Genomic DNA, 7,700 nt, shown 5'->3' on the forward strand with positions numbered 1-7,700 from the left:
TCTTCGGATGAATTTCGGGTGTCACCTGTTGCCTAAGACCACTTGCATGTTTAGCTCGCCGTGGGGTAGCAAGCGTTGTGATCTAATGGCCTTACCGGGCAAACACTTTCGGTTCGTCAAGGACTTGGAGTGCCGGGACGGGTTGGCGGATCCATCACTCTGAGTATGCCGGGTTGATACTTGGGGTTGGTTTGGTTTTGGTGACCCAATACTAGATGTACCATCTCGGTGGTATGTCAGTATCACCTATACTCCAACCACTTGCATGGTTAGCAAGCGTTGTGATCTAATGGCCCAACCGGGCAAACACTTTGGGTTCGCAAGGACTTAGAGTGCCGGGACGGGTTGGCGGATCCAACACTCTGGGTACCTCCGGGTACTTGGGGTTGGTTGAGGACTTGGTGAACAAACACTTGATATACACTCTCCGGATGTACTTCGGGTGTCACCTGTTGTCCGAGACCACTTGCATGGTTAGCAAGCGTTGTGATTCAATGGCCCTACCGGGCAAACACTTTGGGTTCGCAAGGACTTGGAGTGCCGGGACGGGTTGGCGGATCCAACACTCTGGGTACCTCCGGGTACTTGGGGTTGGTTGAGGACTTGGTGAACAAACACTTGTTGTACACTCTCCGGATGTACTTCGGGTGTCACCTGTTGTCCGAGACCACTTGCATGGTTAGCAAGCGTTGTGGTCTAATGGCCCTACCGGGCAAACACTTTATGTTCGCGAGGACTTGGAGTGCTGGTAGTGGTTGGCGGACCCAACACTCTGGGTACCTCCGGGTACTTGGGGTTGGTTGAGAACTTGGTGAAGATACCCCTGTCACCTTGTTCGAGGCCACTTGCATGGTCGCAAGCGTTGTGATACAATGGCCCTACCGGGCAAACACTTTGGGTTCGCAAGGACTTGGAGTGCCGGGACGGGTTGGCGGATCCAACACTCTGGGTACCTCCGGGTACTTGGGGTTGGTTGAGGACTTGGTGAGCAAACACTTGATATACGTTCTTCGGATGTACTTCGGGTGTCACCTGTTGTCCGAGGCCACTTGCATGGTCAACGGTTGAGGTGGTGATGGCGGGTCGGTGCTGTAGGGTGCCGGCCTGTTGGCTGCCTTGGCCGGGTTGGTTGGTTAACACTTGATTGGGCTTGCACCCGAGGGTAATGGCACTTGAAGGTGGGTACTGGCCGGCTGACCTGGTGTGATGGTTGGTTGGTGAACACTTGGCGGTACTTGCACTTGGCTGTGCTTGGACTTGAAGGTGGGATCCGGCTGGCCTAGGCCATTGGTGGTTGGTTGGTGGGTTAGCCCTTAGCTGGGCTGGCTGGCTGGCTGGCCATCGGTGGTGTGGTGTGGTGAGGTGTGTGGAGTCGAGCATCGCGCGCCGTTGCCTTCTTCGGAGTGTTGTAGGTACGCAAGTGCTTGCAATGCAAAGAGGTTGGTGATGGAGTGACATTGCCTTCACCATGGAGTTGCGGGTACTTAGGTACTTGCAAGGAGATGGTGGTATGGTGGTGTTGCGTGTGTGGTGTTCGATTAGAAAGATATAATTTCTAAGTCCGGATTAGTGCTGTCAGTGGGGCCGCCGCTAACAGGTCCTGCACGGCCACCGTGGGGCTTGACTTGGCGCTATTCCGGACTTGGGGCGATCACGATGTCCCCGTGCGGGACTTAGAAGATGGAAGAACACAAGTACCCTTATCCCATTACTTGTGAGCGATTGGCATACGTTACCACATGAAGAGAAAAATTGGCTAAGTCCAGGATCCATATTATATGAACAGAAAAATCGGCTAAGTCCCGGATCCATATTATATGAAGGGAAAAATCGGCTAAGTCCCGGATCCATATTATATGAAGAGAAAAATCGGCTAAGTCCAGGATCCATATATAATAACCTAATAATCGGCTAAGTCCAGGATCCATATTATATGAAGAGAAAAATCGGCTAAGTCCAGGATCCATATATAATAACCTAAAAATCGGCTAAGTCCAGGATCCATATAATATGATGAGAAAAATCGGCTAAGTCCCAGATTGGGTCTGTCAGACATACACTTTCAAGTTACCACACAAGCAAGCAAGAAGGCCGTGTGAAGGATCCATATGACATGAAGAGAAAAATTGGCTAAGTCCCAGATTGGGTCTGTCAGAAATACACTTCCAAGTTACCACACAAGCAAGCAAGATGGTCTAGTGATGGATCCATATGATATGAAGAGAAAAATCGGCTAAGTCCAGGATCCATATAATATGAAGAGAAAAATCGGCTAAGTCCCAGATTGGGTCTGTCAGAAATACACTTCCAAGTTACCACACAAGCAAGCAAGATGGCCTAGTGATGGATCCATATGATATGAAGAGAAAAATCGGCTAAGTCCCAGATTGGGTCTGTCAGAAATACACTTCCAAGTTACCACACAAGCAAGCAAGATGGCCTAGTGATGGATCCATATAATATGAAGAGAAAAATCGGCTAAGTCCCAGATTGGGTCTGTCAGAAATACACTTCCAAGTTACCACACAAGCAAGCAAGATGGCCTAGTGATGGATCCATATGATATGAAGAGAAAAATCGGCTAAGTCCCAGATTGGGTCTGTCAGAAATACACTTCCAAGTTACCACACAAGCAAGCAAGATGGCCTAGTGATGGATCCATATGATATGAAGAGAAAAATCGGCTAAGTCCAGGATCCATATAATATGAAGAGAAAAATCGGCTAAGTCCCAGATTGGGTCTGTCAGAAATACACTTCCAAGTTACCACACAAGCAAGCAAGATGGCCTAGTGATGGATCCATATGATATGAAGAGAAAAATCGGCTAAGTCCCAGATTGGGTCTGTCAGACATACACTATCAAGTTACCACACAAGCAAGCAAGATGGCCTAGTGATGGATCCATATGATATGAAGAGAAAAATCGGCTAAGTCCCAGAATGGGTCTGTCAGAAATACACTTCCAAGTTACCACATGAGCAAGCAAGATGGCCTAGTGATGGATCCATATAATATGCAGAGAAAAATCGGCTAAGTCCCAGATTGGGTCTGTCAGAAATACACTTCCAAGTTACCACATGAGCAAGCAAGTTACCATTACCACATGAAGAGAAAGCCGGCAAAGTCTGGGAATGTTACCACATGAACTGGAAAATGGGCAAAAACCTACCTTCACAGAGAACGTGAATAAGTAAGGCTGTAGACATCGGATCGACAAGCCAAAGACTGATGTGGAAAGGAAATGAGTAGTACTAGCTTTCCTGAGAGTTGCAGAGCTTAGACTGCATATGAACGAAAGTTATTAAGCGTCAAAGTCAGAGAAGTTACCCAAAGGAACACAAGTTCCAACTTAGAGCATGTATACCGCCTAGACGGTAAGAGGTACGGCCAGGCTGAGGAATAAGGAAATGTTGGCCAACATGTTCCCTAACTATCCCCCGAAGACCGCAAAGCAATCCAACATCAACCAAGAAAGTTATAGCCCGATCAAGGAAACACCTACTTTGCACCGATATTGCACCAAATACATGTACCAAGCACCTTCGGTTGCATACCTGCAGGGGTTTACCATAGTAGGCCATGGAAGACCGATATACCGAACATAATCACTTTCTATCTCCTCGGGTGTTTGAGATAGCGCTTTGCGGTACAAGAACGAAAGTTAGACTTTATCTTGGTGCATCTTTTTGCACAAGATCACAAGACCCTATCTACCAAGGCAAGAAAGTTGTGTGGGGACAAAATGTCCAAAAGTGCCCAAAGTGGCACACTTGAACCATATATTCGAGAAAAACACAAGTGTGGGCCCGAGCTAGCAAGTTGAAATGTTCTGACCGTCAGTAGCCCTAGTTGAGGTGCACTTATCATTATATGAGGCCAACGTGCCAGCTAGTCTCTAAAGGGGCGATATGGGTGTTCCAAGGTTTGTACCCAATTGAGGAAAAAACAGGGTAAGGTACGGTGTACCGCGAATAACTCGGGCTATAGATGTCCGATCGATGAGTTTGGCATATGTATGGAAAGGTCTCGACGAGACCTAACTACCCTGAAAGTATGAAGGCAAAGACTTGAATGACCGGGAAGTTATTAAGTGCACAAGTGGTAAAGTTGCACCAAAGTCCATGTTACCCGAAGTGGTACATGAACACCCAATATTCGACCAAAACACAAGTTTAGAGACGAGCTAGCGAGCTACATTGTTCAGACCGTCAGTAGCCCGCATCAAGACACGCATTTCATTATATTGAGCCTAGCCGCTAGCTCGACTCGAAGTCGGTCATATGGTTGGTTGATGGTTTGGACCGACCACGTGGTGTACCAAGGTGATGTACCTTTCATGAATTAAAACTCTGGCTGTATGGCACTGAGCGACAAGCTAAGGTGTGATTTGGAATAGTCTTGAGTGGGACTATTTAGGAAAAATGCGAACAAAAAATCACAAAGTCCTTGGGCGAAGCTATTAGCGAAACATAGAGCAAATTGGTACCAAAAACTATGGAAATGGGACTTGAGTCAAAAATAACCGCAAGTTGGAGAAGAGATAGCAAGCTTGCGTAGAACAATTATATTTGGTGCATGGTATCACCAACAAAAAAGTATATGGGGCCAAGGTGCTGGCTGGCCTCCAAAGTGGAGATATGGGCGATCCAAAGTTTGTACCCAAGTACGAACAAGTATGGAAAAAACAGGGTAAGGTACCAAGTACCATTAATAACTTCGGCTGTAGATGGCCGAGCGAGGCAAACGGCTCACCGTTGGAAAGGTCTTGGGGGACCTATCTACCCTGAAAGTTTTATGAGGCTGAGTTGAAAGACCACGGAGATATTAGGTGATGATGGTCCAATTCGGGGACCAAGTCGCAGGAAATGGCACTTGACCAAAATCACCCTTGGAAGGTGAATACCGGCTTACCGGTAAGAGATAGCGACTTGGCGTAGAATATTCATAAGTTGGGCGTGTAGAGACGCAACTTTCATTATATGGGGGCAACCCGGTCAGGGTGCTCCAAGTCGGTCGTTTGGTCGGTATATGGTTTGGGCCGACCACATGGTGTACCAAGTTGAGGTATCTTTCATGAATTATAACTCGGTCAGTTTGCCACCGAGCGACAAGTTGCGGTGTGTTTTGGAATGGTCTTGAGTGGGACTATCAAGCAAAAATACAAACAGAATATCAGCTTGTCCATGGCCGAAGCTATTAGTGAAACATATAGCAAAATGGGTCCGAAAACGAATGAAATGGGACTTGGACCAAGAATAACGGCAAGTTAGAGAAGAGATAGCAAGTTGGCGTAGAACAATTATATTTAGTGCATGGTATGACCAAGAAAAAAGTATATGGGGCAAAGGTGCTGGCTGGCCTCCAAAGTGGAGATATGGGCGATACAAAGTTTGTACCCAAGTATGGCAAAAACTGGTAGAGGTACCTTTCATGAATTACTGCTCAGGCTGTATGGCACTTAGCGGGACGCTTGGGTCTGGTATGGAATAGTCTTGAGTGGGACTATCAAGGAAAAATACGAACAAAAAATCACCATGTCCACGGACGAAGGTATTAGCGAAACTTAGAGCGAAATTGCGACCAAGTCGCTGGAAATGGCCCTTGGACCAAGTATACCGTCAAGGCGGTACGAGATAGCGAGTTGACGTAGAACATTTATAAGTTTGCCTACAAGAGACAAAAGTTTAGTTATATGGGGCCAACCCGCTCAGGGTTGTCCAAGTCGGTCATATGGCTGATCGAAATTTTCGACCAAGTACTGAGAAAACAGGGTAAGGTACCGTGTACCTCGAATAACTTCGGCTGTAGATGTCCGAGCGAGGCAAACGGCATAGCGTTGGAAAGGTCTTGAGGTGCTCTAGGCACCCTGAAAGTATGAGAAAGCTATCTGGAAAACTCGTGGAGATATTAGAGAAACATTGGGCCCAAAAGATACCAAGTCGCAGGAAATGGGCCCTCCAAGAACACCCTAAAATCCCAATTACGGCTAAGTTGCAGGCCAGCTAGCGAAGTGAAATGTTCTAGGCATAACTAGAACACGTTAATGCGCAACTTTTTGAATCAGAACTTTTTTCGATATCTGGCCCCCAAAGGGGGGATATGGGCGATCAAAGGATTTTTCCAAGTTTCGGTACTTTTTACGGTATCGCTCATAGCTCCGGCTGTATGCAAGCAAATGACAATCTAAGACATGATTTGGAAAGGTATTGAGCAGTACTAACTTACGTTAGAACACAGCGAAGCGCTATCGGTTCATGGCAAGGCCGATATAAGCAGTCAAAGATGAAAAATGTTGACAAAATGAACAAAAATTACCTTGGTACGCGAATAGCGGCCAGGGATGAAGAGGTACGAAGGTGGTGTAGAAGAATTATAATTAGGGCTTGGTACGCTCTAAAAGTTTGCCGAAGACCGCAAAGCGCTCAGACCCATAGAAAGTGGCCATTTGGGCCGAACAGTGCGTGCAAAGAGGTGAAAATGCAAAAATTGCACTTTGGGGGGCGATTTGCGGGGGGAAGGAGGGGTCGGAGGGCAAAATGTCCCTTGACCAAAAAGTCTTATCTCGTCGAGATCTACAACATTGCCGAAGACCGCAAAGCGCTAGCTCGCAATCGAAAAATCGAGAATTTGAAAATTTTCTAAGTCTTGGGCTCCCTAAGGAAAAGTTTCAAAAATCACGTTTGTTCCCAATTTTGAAGGGGAAGGAGTCGGTTCCGGGGCATGGTGTCTTCGGCAAAAAGTCTTATCTTTTTGCGTACTTTCGACTAGTTCAATAAAAATTTTTGACCCAAAATTTGTTCGGCGGACCCCTAGGTCGAAAAACCCGAAAAAAGTCGAAAAAAGTCGAAAATGTCGAAAAATGAGAAAACCTCATATTCGGACTCTACACGAGCCCCAGATATTGAAAAGTGAAATCCGCGGTCGATTTGGAACAAAAAATTGACCTAGGCAAAGTTGTATGGAGGTAGGGACCCCTGAGAAAAAAGTTTGGTCCCGAGGCTCCTTGGACCACCAAGTCCCTAGGTCGGACCAAAATCGGAAAAAATCCGACCAAAGTCGAAAGTGTCGAAAATTTTAAAAAACCCCTTTTGGGGCCCTACGGCCTCCCTAGATAATGAAAAGTGAGGTCCGCGGCCGATCCGGAAGAAAAACTTGACCTAGGCAAACTTGTATGACGGTGGGGACCCAAAAAAATTTCGATGAGTGTAGTTTAGACAGGCCGGAAAATGTATCGGTGGTCCGTATCAAGGGACGTCTTTTAGTTCCATGGGGTGGTGGTCGTCGAACAAAGTCGCCTAGGTCGACCACCAGAAAGACCAGTCGTGTTGTAATGGATGTTTTGACCACTTTACTAGGGAAACCTAGTAGGTCGAAGCAAATTTGGGGTTCGAGATGAGTTGGTGAAAGTTGGTCCAACCTAGGTGTGCTTGGTGGAGGTTGACCATGAAAGTAGAGCATGATAGGAATGACCATAACTTTGGTTCTAGATGTCGGATCGGTACACTTGAGGCAGTTTTGGAAAGGTGAAGGCCTGCTCTAGCTATGTTTCCTACCAAGCTGAGCGCCTACTAGTGACCCGGAGGAGGTATTAAGGGTCAAAGGCAAAAAGGGGTACCCTAAAGTGCATGTGACCAAGAAAATGGGAAAAACGGTATCGCCTATAGCTCAGGCTGTATGGCTCGGATCGGAAAGCTTGGA

This window comes from Anopheles ziemanni (genome assembly GCF_943734765.1).
Source record: "Anopheles ziemanni chromosome X unlocalized genomic scaffold, idAnoZiCoDA_A2_x.2 X_unloc_83, whole genome shotgun sequence".
NCBI classification, from domain to species: domain Eukaryota; kingdom Metazoa; phylum Arthropoda; class Insecta; order Diptera; family Culicidae; genus Anopheles; species Anopheles ziemanni.